At 39.0% G+C, this 17,798-nt stretch overlaps 1 protein-coding gene across 2 annotated transcripts in view; it reads right to left on the reverse strand.

Annotated features, from left to right (window-relative positions):
• The window catches only part of LPAR1 (lysophosphatidic acid receptor 1), a 203,486-nt gene that overhangs the window by 141,771 nt on the left and 43,917 nt on the right, over window positions 1-17,798 (reverse strand). The gene's annotated exons all lie outside the window — the stretch shown is intronic.

The raw sequence follows: 17,798 nt of genomic DNA on the forward strand, positions 1-17,798 counted from the left end.
TGGGGCCCATGACAGAGGACTCGGCAGGACTGATGGAAGAACATTTAAGAAAGAAACGCAGAACAGCAAGAGAGGACTGCGTTGGTGGCGGTCACTCGGTAACCTTGGGCTTCGCAGAAAGGAGAGGTCACTGGAAACCGCAGGGCGGGGAGGGAATAGAAACTTCTTAAGCTTCCAGTGAAGTTGGCTTCGGTAAGAACTTGACCGTCTCCCGCCAGTGACTGCGCAGTACCTCGACCGAGTTCGTCTTGCGGTTTTCACAGGATGCTCGCGTTCACACCCCGGTTGCCCATCAATTACCGTCAGAAGCTGTTTCCTCTTTCAAACAATCAGATCCCCTTCGTTTAAAAAATCAACTTTAAACAACTCTGCTTTCTCTCCTGTCCTACCAGTTTATCATTTATTTTACAACAGTCCATGAAAATGTGAAAAACAGACATTTCAATACATGCACAGTACTAATATGTTTACGTACAGCATGCAGAAATAGATATAAAAACTTACCACACAAATAATAAGAGTTGATCTTAAACTCTAAAAAATGTATCAGGACGAACAGGAAAATGCTTACCATAAAATCCAAGTATAATAAAAAGTATGTATTGATAAGAAAAGAAGAATGTACTGAAAGGGGCTTTCCTTCTCAACCACAGCTCTACCCAACTCAGGAAAATCACTTAGCTAATTTTCGCGTCTTCCTACCACGCAGTCTTTTTATTTACTGTTGAGCTTCTCAATACTAAAACTTCAGTATCTAGTAAAAAGAATACTTTAAATTTTTATTTAAAAATAATCACTATTATATTAATTACAGCAATAAATCATATCAAATAATTATTTAATTAATTTATAAATTAATTACTTCAATGTTTAGCCATTCCTCAGAAATCAAAGGTAAAATGCAGATGAGTGTCTTGCCTGCCATTCAGCTTGAATATTTTCCAATATACTGATTTCATCTCTTAACATCTTAAGGAATATGGCTGCTTCTGCTCTGACCATATGTTAAGCACCTTAACTACTCTGTGGTCCTTTCTAATATCGAATGAGGAGTTCTGTCCACACAAGATGTGTCCTCATGAGTTCCAAGTTATTTGCTCTAAAATACTTTATTTCCTCTTTATTTGGCCCACCGTGGCCTAAAATGAACTAGAGAACAAAGTACAGGATCAGCTGAACAGGTCTGTCTCCCGGACACGTGTGGACCTGTCTGAATGAGACAGCTCTGCAGCCAGTTTTAGTTCAATAACTTTAAAATCAACTGTAGGTAAAAGGAGAGAGAAAATGAAATCCAGTACAGAATCCAGTTCAGCACAGAGATGAATTCATCAAAGCTAGTTTTGTGTTCCTAACGAGCCAGCATTCCCATCTGTAAAATGGGATAATACAAATACAGTCTGTTTTACTGGGTTGCAAGTTGTCTGTATCATAGTAAGATAATACATTTGAACAGGCTTCTTCAAACACAAAAACAGATGATGTTGTTTCAACAGAGGTGAAGAAGAATACCTGGATATACATTCTTTAATGTTTTTGTCTGTGACCCTCTTGCCATTCAAACTTACTCCCTTTCTTGGATAGGCATCCTCATGCTTTCTGCCTAACCTTTCTCTCTTATCCTCTGCCAAGCAATGTTTCTCTAGATCTGTTTCTTCAAATGACTTCAGCAGAGCCAAAGACCCAAAGACAGCTGGTGCTGTCAAACATGAGAAAAAATATTTTCAGTAAAACGAAGAGAATCTGAATAAGGAATATTTGAAGCAGAGTTTACATTAATATCATAAAGGATAACTGTAGACTTTGTTGGATTATTGACGTTATCTAGTGGTCCAAGGTCTGTAATTTGCAAAGCATGTAGGATTGAAAACTTGGCTGTCATGACTTTTGGCTCTATTCAGACAGTTTGCTGGTCATGCCGGTTCTCTCTGCCTCCCATGTTCCCTTCCGCCTGGCAGAAAGCCTTTGAAATTTTCTACTAGAGAGTAATCAAAACTATCAGCAAAGAGATCTGCTGGAAACTTTCCCTCCAGTCTGTTAAGGTAGAGACTGATGCAGAGAATAGATTCTGGTGAAACAATACCCTGAGAGAATTCAGCCGCTTGGGAAAGTTTTTCAGGTGCCTCTTGGGCAGAAGTTTCTTCCTTCTTAAAATGGGGGATTTATGACTCTCTGGTGTTTTTCCCCTTGACTAGAAAGAAATCATTCTCCTTAGGAAACCTTTTCTATTTAAAAAGGCCGGTGGCAGAGGTGGGCGAGGCAGCTCAATTTAGTTAAAAATAAAATAAAATAAAATAAAACCACTCTTCAGGGTAGGAATGACATAAGAGGACCCTAGGAATGGAGAATAGAAGGTGGAACTGTGTGTGCAGAAGCCTTGTATTAGACTGTCATGAAATGACAACTCTATTAAATAGAGCGACTCTCTGCTCACCTTTTTCTTTTTTTTATTGAAGTATAGTCAGTTACAATGTGTCAATTTGTGGTGTCCAGCATACTGTTTCAGTCACGCATACACACACACACATTCATTTTCATATTCTTCTTCATTATAGGTTACTACAAGATATTGAATATAGTTCCCCATGCTATACAGAAGAAATCTGGTTTTTTATCTATTTTATATATAGTAGTTAATATTTGCAAATCTTGAATTCCCAGTCTATTCCTTCCTACTCCCACTGCTCACCTTTTTCTTGTCACATATTTCAGCATAAATAATCTGGGTAATGTCTGAAATAGATCCAGGGGTAGCAAATCCTTTTCCTGTAGTCTCCCTCACTCAAAAACGCTTTGATCTAAAACACAGGAGGGAGGAAGAAAATGAAGAAGAACACATATATATGTGTTCTATGTATAACTTTAGAGCTAAAAATAGACCTAAGTATCAAGAACTCATAGACGGGATCACAAAACAAAAAGCTAGTTCAATAAAACAATAATAAAATCGGTAACTTTCTAGTGAGACTGATAGTGGAGGAAAAGAGAAGAGAAACAAGACTATGAACGATATTATAGTAACAGTTGAGAGTTTTTTCTTATCCTAAGAGAATACTGTGAATATTTAAAAATAGATACTTTTTAATAAGATATAAATTACAAAAATTATTGATTCAAGCAAATTAAAAGCATGAATATATTTATGACCATTAAATAAACTGAACTCATATTTCCAAATCTACTACAAAAAGAGTAAAAAATCTGGTAAGAAAGATTTACCAAATCTTCATAGACAGATAATCTCTATTCAAATGATTTCAAAGACAAAAAAGAAGGAAAGCACCTTAATTATTTTATGAGCTAATAAACCCTTGATGCCAAAATCAGAGAAAAACATAGAAAGGAAAAATTATAAGCCAATCTCAAAAGGAATAAAAAATTTTATTCTTAACATATAATATTATTAAAACCAAGTTCAGCAATGTGTTTTAAAAAATACATCAGAAGCCTATCAGGTTGATGCCATCATGTAAGGATGGCTTAATATTAGAAAACATAGAGTAATTTGCCACTCTTATTTTTTAAATCTTAACACACTAGAAAAGGGAGGAATTTCCTGAACATGATAATAGTTGCTACCAACAACCCAATTCAAGAAGCATTATTTTTAAAATTAATTCATTAAATATTTTCCTTTTAAAGTTAGAAGCAAGACATGGATCGCTTTACCATTTCTCCTCCACATTGGACTAGAGCACCTTGCCAAGATAATACACTCATACACACAAAGAAATTTGAAGACATAAGGGTTGGGAAACAAGGAAAATATGACTTGTAAATGATATAATTGTCTACCGAGAAATTCGAGCAAGTATAATAAAGTATTAGAGCAGAGAAGAGAGTTTAGCAACATTGCTGAATAAAAGATCAATGTACAAAGAAGCCACAGCTCATCAGAAAAGGGTCTCACTTAGAATAACAACAGATCTTCATTACAAGTTGAATAAAAATTAATAAAAAGGTATAGAATCCATATGGAGAAAATGTTTAAAACTCTACTGAAATACACAAGAAGGCCTCAGTAAATGGATAGATAATATCAAGCTTACGGATGAGAAGACTCCAGTAAGCAGACTGCAATCCACTCCAAGTTGTAACAAGGCTTCTCATCGACAGACCTTAACAGAGTGAGTCTACGGTTCACGTGGACGTGGAAGAGGCCCAGGATAACTACGACAATTCTGAGGATGGGCAAGGAGGGGAGACTGTCCCTCCAAGTTCCTGAAATATCCTAAAGCTTCACCAACTGAAACAACGGAGGATTGCCGCAGTGGTTGGTAAATAACCTCATGAGAGAACAGCAAGTTCAGAAACAGCCATACATAAATGAAAACCCTTCTCATTTCTCTGATAACACTGGCTCAGCCCAAAGCAGAGGCAGAGTGAATTCCACAGGTTAAAAAAAAAAATACTGGACATAAGTGGCAGGCTAGTCAGCAGCGTTAGGAACGAACTCCCGATACACGCAGCAACGTGGACGGATCTCAAAAGCAGGCTGAACAAAAGAAGACAGACCCAACAGTGCGTCCTGTATGATTTCATTTCTATGAAGTTCCTGAACAGACAAAGCTTATCTGTGATGTTAGGGACAGAATAATTAGTCAGGGAGGGGTAGGGCGCAGTGGTACAGTGTATGCTTATCATGCGTGAGGTCCTGGGTTCAATCCTCAGTACCTCCACTTAAAAAAAAAATTTAATTTCTAAAAAAAGGAAAAAGAGCAATGATTACCTAGGGAGTGGGGACTGACAGAAAAGGCAAACAAAAGAACTTCCTGGGGGTGAGAGCAATGTGCTGTATGTCGCTTGGTGTGGTGGTAACATGGGTGTATATAATTGTCCAAAATCACTGAACTGAACATTTAAGATTGTGTGATTTATTATTTGTAAATTACAGCTGCATAATATATTTTTAAACATGAGTGTAATTATTTAGATCTATCCATACAATGATATCTCTAAAACAATTATGGAATAACGTTCAGCCATTACATCCTCTGGGGGTTACTACTGTGATTAAACATATATAAAGACAGCAAAACCTAAGAGCAGAGAATGACTGTACTCCTGTGTAAAACCAAGACACACTATACACACGTCACAAGAAAAATTAACTTTATAACAAGCAAGTCAGTAAATTATTCCTATGTAAAAAGCCCATGATTTCCCATGGCTAGTATCCTAATTGTATATAACCATAAAACATATTTCTATAACTAATAGTATAAGTTTCTTTTGTCTTTAGCGGGATGTCATCTTATATGACAAAACTGTATTTTGAGATTTTTATTCCCGGGTTTTCTTCTCCCTTCTCTCATTGTTGAATAGCCACATGTTCTGTGCTCATTGCTCCGGAAAGCGTATGGCAAAACAGAAAACAGAAGAGCCAGAAATCTTTATGGAAAGCATACGCTCTTAGGAGAAGGGGATTTACACATAAACAGTGTAGACTTGAAGAAAAACAATCCTCTTGGAGTGTGAGAACAACAGAGAGAGGTCTGTGTATCCTGAGAGAACAGGGGCACCTCTGTCCTGCTTCCCAGAGATGCTGTCAGGGAGAAGGCAAGCCCCTTCGGAAGAGAAGACTGCAAGGTGTGCTTAGGTAGATGGAACCTGGATCAGCTTAGTAATAGGCGCTCATGCCTCACAGGTAGTGTTATCAGCAGTGGACCTGGACAAAGGAATTCTAAGAGGCAACCCCTGTGGTTCGATGCTAGAGGCCCCTCCAATATGCGGCCACTGTATAAAACTCTGGAATGGTAACTGATCTGGATAGGAGTGTGTTACTATAATTCCCTGAGAATGGAAGAAAACTCCAAAAGAACTGAGCTCATATCTTCCCACCAACCAGGAGGAACAGGAGACTCAGAGTAAGAACTTAACCTGAAATACAGAAAAATGCTTCTTGAATACCTAAGTTTATTGACTGTTGAGATTTATACCCACTGTATTAGTTTGGTAGGGCTACCATGACAAAGCACTGTAGACTGGGTAGTTTACACAACAGAAATTTATTTTCCCCCTGATCTAGAGGCTAGAAGTCCAAGGTCAAGGGTTCTTTCTTCTGAGGGCTCTGTCCCAGGCCTGCAGATGGAGGTTTGCTCCCCACGTCTCCACTTGGTCTCCTCTCAGTCTGTGTGTGTCTGTGTCCTCATCTCTTCTTATAACGGCAGTCCTCCTGGACTAGGGCCCACCCATATGACCTCGTTTTACCTCAATTCCTCTTTAAAGGCCCTACCTACAAATACAGTCACATTCTGAGATGCTGAGGACTAGTTCTTCCAAATACAAGGTTTGGAGAGACCCAGTTCAACCCGTAACCGCCACTAAGTGTGGAGTTTTTACCCATGATTGCTAAGACCCCTTGACCCCACCTCGTATCTGCACCCTGTAAAGACTGCAAACCCCGGAATAGGAACTAATTTCCTATAAAGTATGGTCACAACCTTAGGAGGATTGTTACGCGGACAAGAGGTGGCCTTGCAGAGGTCACTGCTGATTTGCAGAGCACAGAGGGACTATAAGGGGTTTGAAACAGTAACATGGGATACTTTAAAACCACTGGGAAGATGGAGTAGGATCCGAAGGAAGGAATGACAGCAAACTGAGCCTTGATAGAACTTGCTGATGAGGTTAATTTGTCTCTAATTCCTAAGAAAATATCTCGAAAAAGCATGTGAAAAGTTATCTAGAACCCATTTCTGGGACTTCAAGATTTTTGTAAAAGAGTAACAGCAGTAACAATAACTAGACTTTTTCCCAGAGAAAGATTTGAACCGACTTGTAGAAATTTAGACTCAGAGGGCGTGGATCTGATCCATTAGGGATGGATTTTGGCAGGTGTAAATTACACTTGAGTGTTATAATCTATTCCAAGATGAACTTGAATGAACGTGATCCTCCCCCTTCCAGAATTCTTCCAGTTGGAGTAGGAGAGGGGGGAGGCAGAATTCCTGCTCATCTCCACAAGTAGGAATGCTGATCCAGCCTTTGCTAGCAGCGCAATGGGCACGTGAGTGAAGTGGCCACCAGGTCAGAGAGGGAGGCCATGCATGGGTCCAACAGTATGACTCCCACTTACTAAAGCTGATCCCTCTACTGCTGCTTCTAAATGGCCAAACTGCTAGCAACAGAGACCAGTTCAAAGCCCCAAGTATGGGCATAAGCATGGACTAACTCTGAGCACCTAGCACGGACTATTTCTTGTGGAGACCCACTGGCAAAGTGGTGGCAGGTTAGCTAGGTTGGGCCTCTTCCATCCTAGGAGGGCTTGGGGTTCATTTCCACAAGAATAGACAGCTGTTCTGGATATGGCATTGCCTCTCCTGCCCTCCAGGCCTCGGCCAGCATCACTGTCCAGGACCTACAGAATGCCTGATCCACGGGCATGGAATCCCACCCAATGTTTAACCACAGCATTTAGTTGACAGCAAAGAAGGTGTGAAAATGAATCACGTGGTCTTATCACGCACCACCCCATCCAGAAGCTTCCTGTGGAGGGATGCAATGTCCTACTGAGGACAGAGCTGAAGCACCAACTTGGAGACAGTACCGTGCAAGGAAGGAAACTGTCTTTCAGGCTGGACTACATGCGCTGGATCAGAGACCTTTGTGTGATGCTTTGTCTCTTTTCCTTTCATAGATGTTACTCCCTGATAAACCCTTTCTTTGCTCTCCTACCTCAGCCTCAGCACCTGCAGAGCACCCAACCCGCCCGAGTATCTTCCACAGTTTCTATCCTATTTAAGCTATCTTTCTATTTATCGTTAAATAATCGTCATATAATAGTCTTTTTGTTGAGATTGTCAAACTGCTTGAGCTGGAATTGTTACAGTCTTCACCCCTTTGTTTATCCTAGTACTATAGATTAATGTGTTTTTTTTAATGATTTGCTTTGCTAATGGTCTTTTTTTGACTCTTTACCAAAAAAAAAAAATAGATCTAGAATGTATATATCAATGCTGTTCATTTTCTGCTGTGTATCTCATTATGGTTTTGTTCACAGTTAAATCCTTTACACCGACTTCCTTGGTTTTGTTTTATAAATCTCCTTAGTTTCTGGTGCTGAATGCTTAACTAACTTATTTTATTCTTTCCTTTTAATAATAATTTTAAAATACTCTCAACTCAGTACACAACTCAGTCACTTGGACTAATCTTTAAACTTCTCAACAAGGCTTTATGGGAGGTATATATTTAGTCTTTGTGTAACTTTGAATGTTTTCTATTCTCTTCAAAAAACAAAAACTGAACTATGCTGCAACCCAGAAACCCCTACAAATTTACAAAAATAGGTCTTTATGTAAGTTTATAAATACTTTCATAGTCAGGCGCGGTGGCCAAGTGGTAAGGCGTCGGTTTCGTACATATAAATAGTTTCATAAACCTTTATAAAGTAAGTTCAGAAAAATTTTCTTCTACTTTATAGTTAATTGTTGCCTTTGCTTCATTTGTTCTGTCTCCTTCAGGAGCAGCCTTATCAATATACTGGCTCTTTGTTCTCTGTTTTTCATTCAGTTACTCTCTTGTCATTTTTCTCTCTTCACTTTTTAAAAAAATCTTTTGCCCTGCATCCTAGGAGAGCTTATAAAGAGTGAAATCCACACAATTGATTCCATATTCATAGCATTTTTTTTCTTTCTAATCACACCAATGTAGATTTTATTAACACTGAACTTTAACTTTTTTGCATGTATCTTTTTAATCTTTTTTCTAATCTCTCATGCTGTTAACATTTTATATCACACTGCACTTTTCATAACACACCTGTTTCCATTTCTTAAAAACTCATCTTTTTACACTCTGTTAAGTAGGTATGCCTAACTCAGTATCTGGCACTTAGTAGAGACTTAGTAAATACTTGTTGGGTTAATTAATTTTAAGTGAATGAATGAACCTTCAACAGTAGGGTCAAGTTCCATAGTAAAGGAAAAAGATAATATGCTAACAAAGTTGGCAGTTCACTCAAAGAAAAATGAAATGTCATTATTTTCTGTGTTCCAAGTTTTCTTCAAAATCCATTTTTTAAGTATCATAAGAGGATTATCCAATATTAAATTAAAGCCTGTTTAGAAGAGATAACTGATTATCAAGACCATATCCAGCCTATGCAACAGGGCTCCTCTTTTTTAAAAACCGCCTGCAAGAAACAATTTATTTCTGAGATGCTGAAATCTCCTACCCACTTTTTTGCACTCTACAAATATATTAGAAGTTCCTTTTTTGGTGTGTTCTCTTGGGGAAAAAAAAAGTTCAAATTTGAAACATTAACAGTGAAACAGCAAAAAAAGAAAGGAAAACAAGAAAAAAAAAACCCCAAAAATCCAACCCTCTTCTGGTAATATTAACCAGCCACAAATGGCCAGGGTAAACTTCCTTCATGAAAGCGTCTTGCCTAGAGGTGGGATTGGGTCATTATGTCTGCACAATAACCGCTCTGCAAACAGCATATGAATGCCAGATGGTTGGAACTGTTCCATTAAGAAACTGATGTTTTCATTGTTCGGAATTTGATTTTGTAGCTTTCTCCATACAGTGATTTGATTGCAGCAGTTAGAAGCCTTAAGAGCTTTCCCATAAATTATTCCACCCCTTGAATGTGAAACTAGGCTAGCCTTATTAGCCTGTTTTTCCATTAGTATGTCATTCCCACTTTCTTACTCAGATGTGGATAATTCAGGCAGGATTCATAAAAAGAAAATGCAGGTTTGGGGTTTTAGTTGTTTCTTCAAGGAACTTACTACTGAATAATACTTCTGTGTTCACTTGAATCTTATAAATGAATATTCATGAAAAATCAAATCATAATGCCTAACAAATTTCCTACTACGTGTTTCTACGGTTCTTACTTTAATCTTATAGTTCTGACACTGTTCTAAACATTTTATACATATTAATGTACGTGAGCATCACATCAACTCTGTGAGGTCAATATTATTATTATTTCCACTTTATAGATGAAGAAACTAAGGAACAGAGAAGTCAAGTAACTTACCGAAGGTCAGACAGTGAGTGGGAGATACAGAATTTCAATGCTAGGGAAAAAAAAAAACCCTCAGAGTCTGTGGTTTTAACCACCTCACCCTACATTACATTGTTTAAATTCCAACTAATCTAACTTGTTCCAAGAGGATAATGGTAAAACTCAAGTCCCTGCTCCCTATTTAAAAGTCCTCATTAATGTAAACTAGATCTTTATATTATTGTGGCAAATGTCTTATCTATTCCAAACCTTAAGAGAATATGCCAGGGTGTATAACCACCCACCAACAGGGCCAGTCTAAATTGCATCTTGGAGAGATCTGTTATTCTGTTTAAGAAATAAAGGAGGTTTACTTTCCTGAAATCCTTTCCAAATCACTCCTGCTACGGATGCTCTAGTTTGGTGTCCCCCATTATATTAAAATGGGACATGCCTTTTTTTTTTAAGTAATTCATTTCATTAGAAATTAAACACAGCAGGACGTTACAGAAAATGGAAGTGGGTTGTAAAGGAAAACTAGGAGGAGTTAGAATTGCAAAATGGCTATTACTGTGATATAACTCATGATCGGCAGGTCCCTGCAGGAAGGCACAGGCCTGTCCTCGAGGTGAAAGGACATGGGGGCATGATAATGACAAACATTCGGAGTACGCCTGCAAGAGGAGTTTAAACTAAGCAGTTTAAACAGCATTGAAGAGTCATCCTAAGACTAGTTTGGACTTTCCAACTTCCTAGGCAAATGGATGGGCGGCGGACAACTGCGGCTGTTTCGCTGGCCAGCGTCCATGCTCCCTTCTGCTCACAGCACCCAGATATTCCTTTCTACTGTTTTGTGCTGACTTCACGTCTTCCTGTGCTGCGGTGCTGACCATTCAACACATTCAATTCCAGTCTCGTGGATGAATTCAAACATGAGCCAGTGATGCTATCAGAGATACTCGTGTAATCTTGGGTACTTCTGCTTGAGCTGGGGAAAGAGGAGTATATCCTCTTTTCCTGCTACAATTAGAGCTATGGAACTTAAAACCTGAAATGCTGGAGGCCACCATGAATGAGAACTTGCCAAAGGAGTAAGCCAAGCTTCAGGAAAGTAGCACTGAGAGACACAGACGGAGTGAGAGAATGTCCTGATGACATAATCTGACCCCCTGGATCAAGACGTACCTATAGTCTGTCCCTGGAACTTTCAAGTTACATAAGCCCATAAATTCCAATGTTTATTCAAGTTTTTTGAGCTACCCTAGAAGTTCTGAAAGAAGACGAGAACTAAGAGTCGTTGGCCCCTTTGGTGAACGTTAGCTTTGTGTTCCTTTGTGAGGAAAAACAATGGAGCACTTGAAGGAGGCTCTGGGGGAAAAACCAAAGGTTGGGATTTGAGGATATCACTGAGCAGAGCTAACCTTTCAGGACATTTAAAGAGAGGACTTGGTTGTGCCTTTTAGAAAGGCAAAGAAAATATTCTGTACTTTCATACAGAATCCTCAGGGATGAAGGGAAGAGGAAACGATTTCAACAATAGTTGACATCTTACGGAGGTAACTAAAAGGCTCCATTTGTGTCACTGTGGCAGACTTCAGAGACACCTGCCTTTTGGCCCATAACCCACAAGTGTGGCTTCAGGCTCTCAGGGGAAGCCATTATTATTATTTTTCTTTAATTGAAGTATAGTCAGTTTACAATGTTGTGTCAATTTTTGGAGTCTAGCATAATGTTTCAGTCATACGTACACATACATATATTCCTTTACATATTCTTTTTCATTACAGGTTACTACAAGATATTGAATATAGTTCCCTGTGCTATACAGTAGAAACTTGTTATTTATCTATTTCATACATAGTAGTTAGTATCTGCATATCTTATCCCTTCCCACCCCTCCTTCTCCCCGTAGGAACCATGACTTTAGTTTCTATGTCTGTGAGTCTATTTATGTTTTGTAAATAAGTTTGTGTCTTTTTTTTTTTTTTAGATTCCACATATAAGCGATATCATATGGTATTTTTCTTTCTCTTTCTGGCTTCCTTCACTTAGAATGACAGTCTCCAGGTCCATCCGTGTTGCTGCAAATGGCATTATTTTATTCTTTTTTATGGCTGAGTAGTATCCCATTGTATAAATATACCACAACTGCTTCATCCAGTCATCTGGGGAAGATATTATTGACCTGGATTTTCACTCTTTTCAAGAGATTCGATCCCTAAATAGGGACTATCTTGGTGTGGCACACTGCTATTAGTTACCAGAAATCCTTTCTTTTCTTCCCCCTAACGGTGGAATTTTACCTGGCTCATGGCTGTTCAGCTAGAGCCTCCACTTTCCAGCCAGCTATGATCATATGATTAGTTCTCACCAACAGAAGTGGAAGAGTGTGAGTGGAGCAAATGTGCACAATTTCTACACCGTTTACTTAAAAGGAAATTGCTTGCCCTCCATCTCTGTACTTTCTCCTTCTAGCTTGATCCAATTTAAAGTGATTAATGAGGACAACACCCTAGGGATCAGAGATGCAACAAGATGAAAGAAACAATGTTCCTGAATGACTGAAACCAGAAATGATGTCCCACCAACCGGGACCACTCACGACTAGACTGTTTATTGACAGAGAAATACATTTCTGTGTTATTTAAGCCCCTGTATTTGGGGGCTCTTTTTTCCTATAGCACCTTAGCATCTATGCTAATACTCCTATTTTCTGACTCTTTCCCAAAAGCCTTCTCTACTTTTTTGTAACAGATAGTTTCTATCCCACAATGTCCCCTTAATTGCACCCCATCTGTTCAGAGTCTTTTAGTCTCTCTTTAGGATCTATAAGCTTTTGCAGCCATCACTTTAATTCTTTCTCCTCTGACAACCATGCTGAAATTTATACCAAACAATATTGAGAAGATATCTCAGCTCAAATGTTAAGAGGGAAACCCCTCAGCTATTAGAACTTCATTTTGATTCATTTCTAAAAGACTTGCCTGTTTGGATTTTGTAAGGCGTATGTCTGTGTCATTCTCAACCATCAGGGAAACGTCACCTACTCTGCTAATGATTCTCACTGAATAGTTCAGAGCAAAATACTCCCTCTCTCATTGGATTCGGACTGGATATTTGACAATATTAAAAAAAAAAACCTGTTATTAGTTTTTAGGTGTGACAGTAGTACTATGGTTATGTTTCAAAGGAGTTACTTCCTTTTAGAGATATACATTAAAATATAAAATATGATGCCTGAGAATTGCTTCCAAGTAATCAGAGAACACATGTGGGCACAGGTATTGATGAAAAACGTTTTTAAAAAATTTTATAAAGGTTGAGTGTTTGAATAAAATAACAATTGTCTGCTGCTTAAAAGAAGCAGACCTAAAACAAAAAGAAAACAGAAGTTTGAAAATAAGCAGAATACGAAAATACAAGGCAAATGCTAGTTTAAAAACTCATGGATGGCATTATTATTGCTCCAGCAGTCACATATTTATAAGCAGTTGGAAAAGCTCAGGTACAAATGCCAACTTACACTACTGGGAGAATTATATATTTGTCAGATACTGAATGAATGTATTTAATAATAAAAAATCACTGGCCATAAAAAAGTGAAAAAAAAAACCTCATGGATGGCATTATTAAGAACAGAATAAGTACTATTCATGGGAAAAATGAAATGGGATAAAGATGGACAGTTCGTGTGAATTGATGGTATAACTTATTAAAAAGATGTAACAAACCTTTGTGGGTCAAACGATATTGCATTAACTATCTGAAGCAAACATTATTGGCAGCACATGGAGATTTTGATACAGTAAAAGAAAGTACAATTTAACTTATAGATGAAAATGTTCTAAAAGCAACATTATAAAGCAGGTGGCAGTGTTATGAGATTTCAAGAGAACTACATAAAATTACTTCTAGAAGTTTCAAAGTGATTTGTACTTTCATTCATAAGTCATGCCAAAAAAAGTTTAAAGGAGAAAACAAAATACATCTTAGCAAGTGCAGAAAAGTCCTGTTTTAGTCCTTGGAGACACAATAGTGAACAAAATGTAGCCACCCCTCAGGGAGCTTACATTCCAGTGGGAGGAGGTCGAAAATCAACCTATAAGCAAACGATACGCCAGGTAGTGCTATGAAGAGGATTAGAGAAAAGTGAACGGAGAGTAATTAGGGGGGCACTTGTTTCCAATACAATGCTCAGGAAAGGCCTTTTGTGAAGATGGCACATGAACAGAGACCTGAGGATAGCAGATAAGGAGGAAGAAGTGGAGGTGAGCATCCCAGGTAGATGGGAAGGCAAGTGCAACTGTCCCGAGAAGGCAATTTATTTCACTTATTCAATAAGGGAATTAAATCCCAATTTAAAATGCCTTTAAATAAAACCAAGCAAAGGTTTTCAAATGATAAAGTGGAGGAATACTTGCGTTCTAGGAATAATATTTTTTCAATATTTTAACACGGTTTTTCCTTTGTGAGCAGCCATCTGACTTGGATGGTCAGGGTAATTAGGACTGTGAACAGCAGGAATGCAAGAGAAAGAAAGCAGTTAATGTTCAGCTTCCGACAGTCAAATGGCTTTGCCCAGAGAGAAAAGGACTTTCTAAATTCTGTGAGATCTCACTTAATCACCAACTTGATCACAGAGTTCCGCTACAAGTAGGGAGAGCTCAGAGAGCAGAGGCCGTGCTACCGAGGAAGGAACAAACGTCCATCCTTTCTTCTTCTAGTGGAGTTTGGAGAAAAAGAAGGCAGGATGAAGTCAGATCCTGGGGATCTCACTTCCCTCCTCTTAGAGAAAGGTCAACAAAAAAAAAAAAAATCCAAAAGAGGTATCATGGAAACTGAGGCCCCAGAGCTAGCGGACTGCTTCCCTGAGCCTAGGCAAGCCCTATCTAAAAGTACTTAACGTGATGTTCAGCGATGTGTGAGGGCTATAATGCAACATCGGTGAAGGAGGCGGCCGGAGAGATGGCTTCCCACACCTGTGTGTGCCACGCAGGGGAACAAGACGTCCCCACGTGCCTTCACGTGGATGAGCCAAAGGCACTGGGTGGGCTAGCAGACCAGTGAGTGCCTGCCGCAGAGGGGGGGATTCCCACCTTCCATCCTTTCCCGGTGGGGGGAAGGTGTGCACAGGTTTTCTCAAGGTCTTTGTAGTCAGCCGAGTCTCCTCCAGAATGCAGGCAAAGGTTATCAGTCTCTCTAAGACTCGTGTTTTCATTTTCTGTGCGGTTTCATAGATATTTAGTGAGACTTTATGTGAGTCTACTTCAGGCAGTAGGACATCAGAAAAAGAGACTGGAATGGCTTGAGCCATTCGCATTTACCACCAATAATCTCCATCACCCCGGATTCTTTGAGGCGAACAGTTGACTTTCCCAAACTTACATAAAGTGCTACATAAACCTAATTCCAGGCTTCCTTCCAAATCTCTTGCTGCCTCCCAGTCCCTCATACATGGGCATTTTATAATCATCAGTGACTAACCTGATACCATTCTGAGCTCTAAACTCTTAACGTGGACACTTGAACTTTGACATTTTTGAAGTTTTCTTTTCTGAGGCAGGCTCTCCCATTGGCAACTTTAGATCCTATCTCTCCTGGATCTGATTTTTTTTTTTTGGTCCAGCTATTTTAAAACTCCATTTTCCTGTCTAATAAAAGGCAGCCGCCTCAGTAGAACTTCTGGGAATAATGACAATGAATTCTATCAGTCATTTATTCCTGTGATACTTTCTTACGATTTCCCTGTTGGGCAATCAGTATCTCAAAGAGCATTACTGGGACTTAGGACTTAACAAGTGATCAAGGAATTCAGCCACAAGTTTTGGCTAATTTCATGAATGCCTGAACAGCAACTTGGTCATCTTCTATTTCTTCTCCTTTTCCTGTCTTTGGTTTCATCTCATCAGGCAAATCTGGATGCTCAAAGGTAAAAAAAGACGCCCTGCAGGTCCTCACGCCCTCTTTCTCCCACACCTCATCGGCTCACTTTTGCTCTGGTCCTTACACACATCTCTGATCACATTCCCCTAGTTCCCTCTGAAACGTTCAGTCTTCTTTCTGCTTTTGTGACTTCGCTATGTGCCCCCAGCCCAGCCTTGGCAGCTTCTGCAGGCCCCAATACTGGGGAGGAACTGCCCTTCAATTTTATTAAGACTGTTAAGTTGTTTCTTGTTAAAATGCAGAGTCCTGAGCCCCAGACAAATCAGAAACTGTCAGACAGCCTCGGGATTCTTCATTGCACAAGCTTCCCAGGTGGTTAGGATGCACACTAACACTTAGCAAGTGAAAAAACAGATAAAAGGCCTGCAGTCCTCAGTGCTTCACGTTTCTTCTTTCCTCTCTCCCGTTTTTTTCCTTCTTAGGGAATTCATGCAACACCCTGGGCTCACTTTTTGGTTTCTAGTCTTTCTTCCTCCCTTCTTTCTCATTTATTTTCTCTCTCTCTTCCTCCCACTCTGTGTCTCCTGTCCAGCCCCGCCTTCACTCAGCATTTCAGCACATCATGGCTGTATGCTGAGCATTACAAATATCTGATAATCTTTATACAAAAAAAGGAAAGAAGAAAGAAAGAAAGAAAGAAAGAAAGAAAGAAAGAAAGAAAGAAAGAAAGAAAGAAAGAAAGAAAGAAAGGAAGGAAGGAAGGAAGAAAGAAAAAGAAAGAAAGAAAGAAAGGAAGAAAGAAAGAGAGGGAGGAAGGAAGGAAGAAAGGAAGAAAGAAAGGGAGAGAAAGGAAGGGAAGGGAAGGGAAGGGAAAGTTGGCCAAGAGCTGCTGGACCAAAATCTCCCCTGAGCTTTGGACACGTAGATTACAACCTACAGAATGGTCTGGAGCCAGGAAACCCCAAAAGTAAGCACAGCTGGGATTCATAAAGTCCCCTCCTGCTGATTCAGGGAGAAACCTTCTAACAGCTGGCTTACCGCTCCAGCATTTCGGTTCCATCATCTGGACTGTGTGATAAATGGATGTTTGAAAGCTGACATGGTCCTGCCTCCTTTATCCTTCAACACAATATCACTAATTGTTTTCAGAGAAAGCTTCCATCCTATAACCCTTGTGGAAAAAGGCTTAATTCTTCCATGTAGTTTTAGAGTTCTGTGTTAGTAGAAAACGAAGCAATCTCTTCATAACCTGCTGGCTGTAGAAGCGGGTAATACAGGCAAAGCCTGTGGTGGTGGTTTTATTAAGAGCAAAAAGCGAAAAGAAAATCGTTGAGAAATGTACTGTTTTTTATTGCAATCGATGTTACTGAAAAGGTGCATATTAATTCAATTATGGTTAATAAAAGTATATTTAAACTAAATTCTGTACTCTAAGGGAATTTCATGGAGCTCAAATAACGAATTCTTTCTGATGTGCAAATATTTATTCTATTGTGTCTTATTTTGCAAAAATCCATTTTCCTTAAAGTGGAGGCATTTCTGTCTCCCTGAGTGTTTTGCTTTAAATGTTAGGAGAAGCACAAATGCTATATCCATGTTTACTTTGCATAAGAAACAATGCTAATTATATGTAAGTTAACTTGTGAGTATCACAGTTTATAAAAAACACCACGTGGAATGTGGACTGAAAAATGTTAGTTTTGCTCTAGAATTATCTCAGATGACCGGGCTTTGTGTCCAGGAATTAGATAACTTCTTTCATCTGAAAAAAAGATCTCCTTTATCATCATCAGTTGGCCTTTAAAATGACAAACTCTGTCTTATTTGCAAAAGTTCATGAAGAGACCTATTTGTGTTGCTGAATTTAAATAATTTATAGACAGACATTTTTCCCGGAGGTAGGAGAACGGGGAGAAATTAACAGCAGCCCACACTAAGAATTATCTTCCAAATACTGCCT

This window comes from Vicugna pacos, chromosome 4 (genome assembly GCF_048564905.1).
Source record: "Vicugna pacos chromosome 4, VicPac4, whole genome shotgun sequence".
Classification (NCBI taxonomy): Eukaryota; Metazoa; Chordata; class Mammalia; order Artiodactyla; family Camelidae; genus Vicugna; species Vicugna pacos.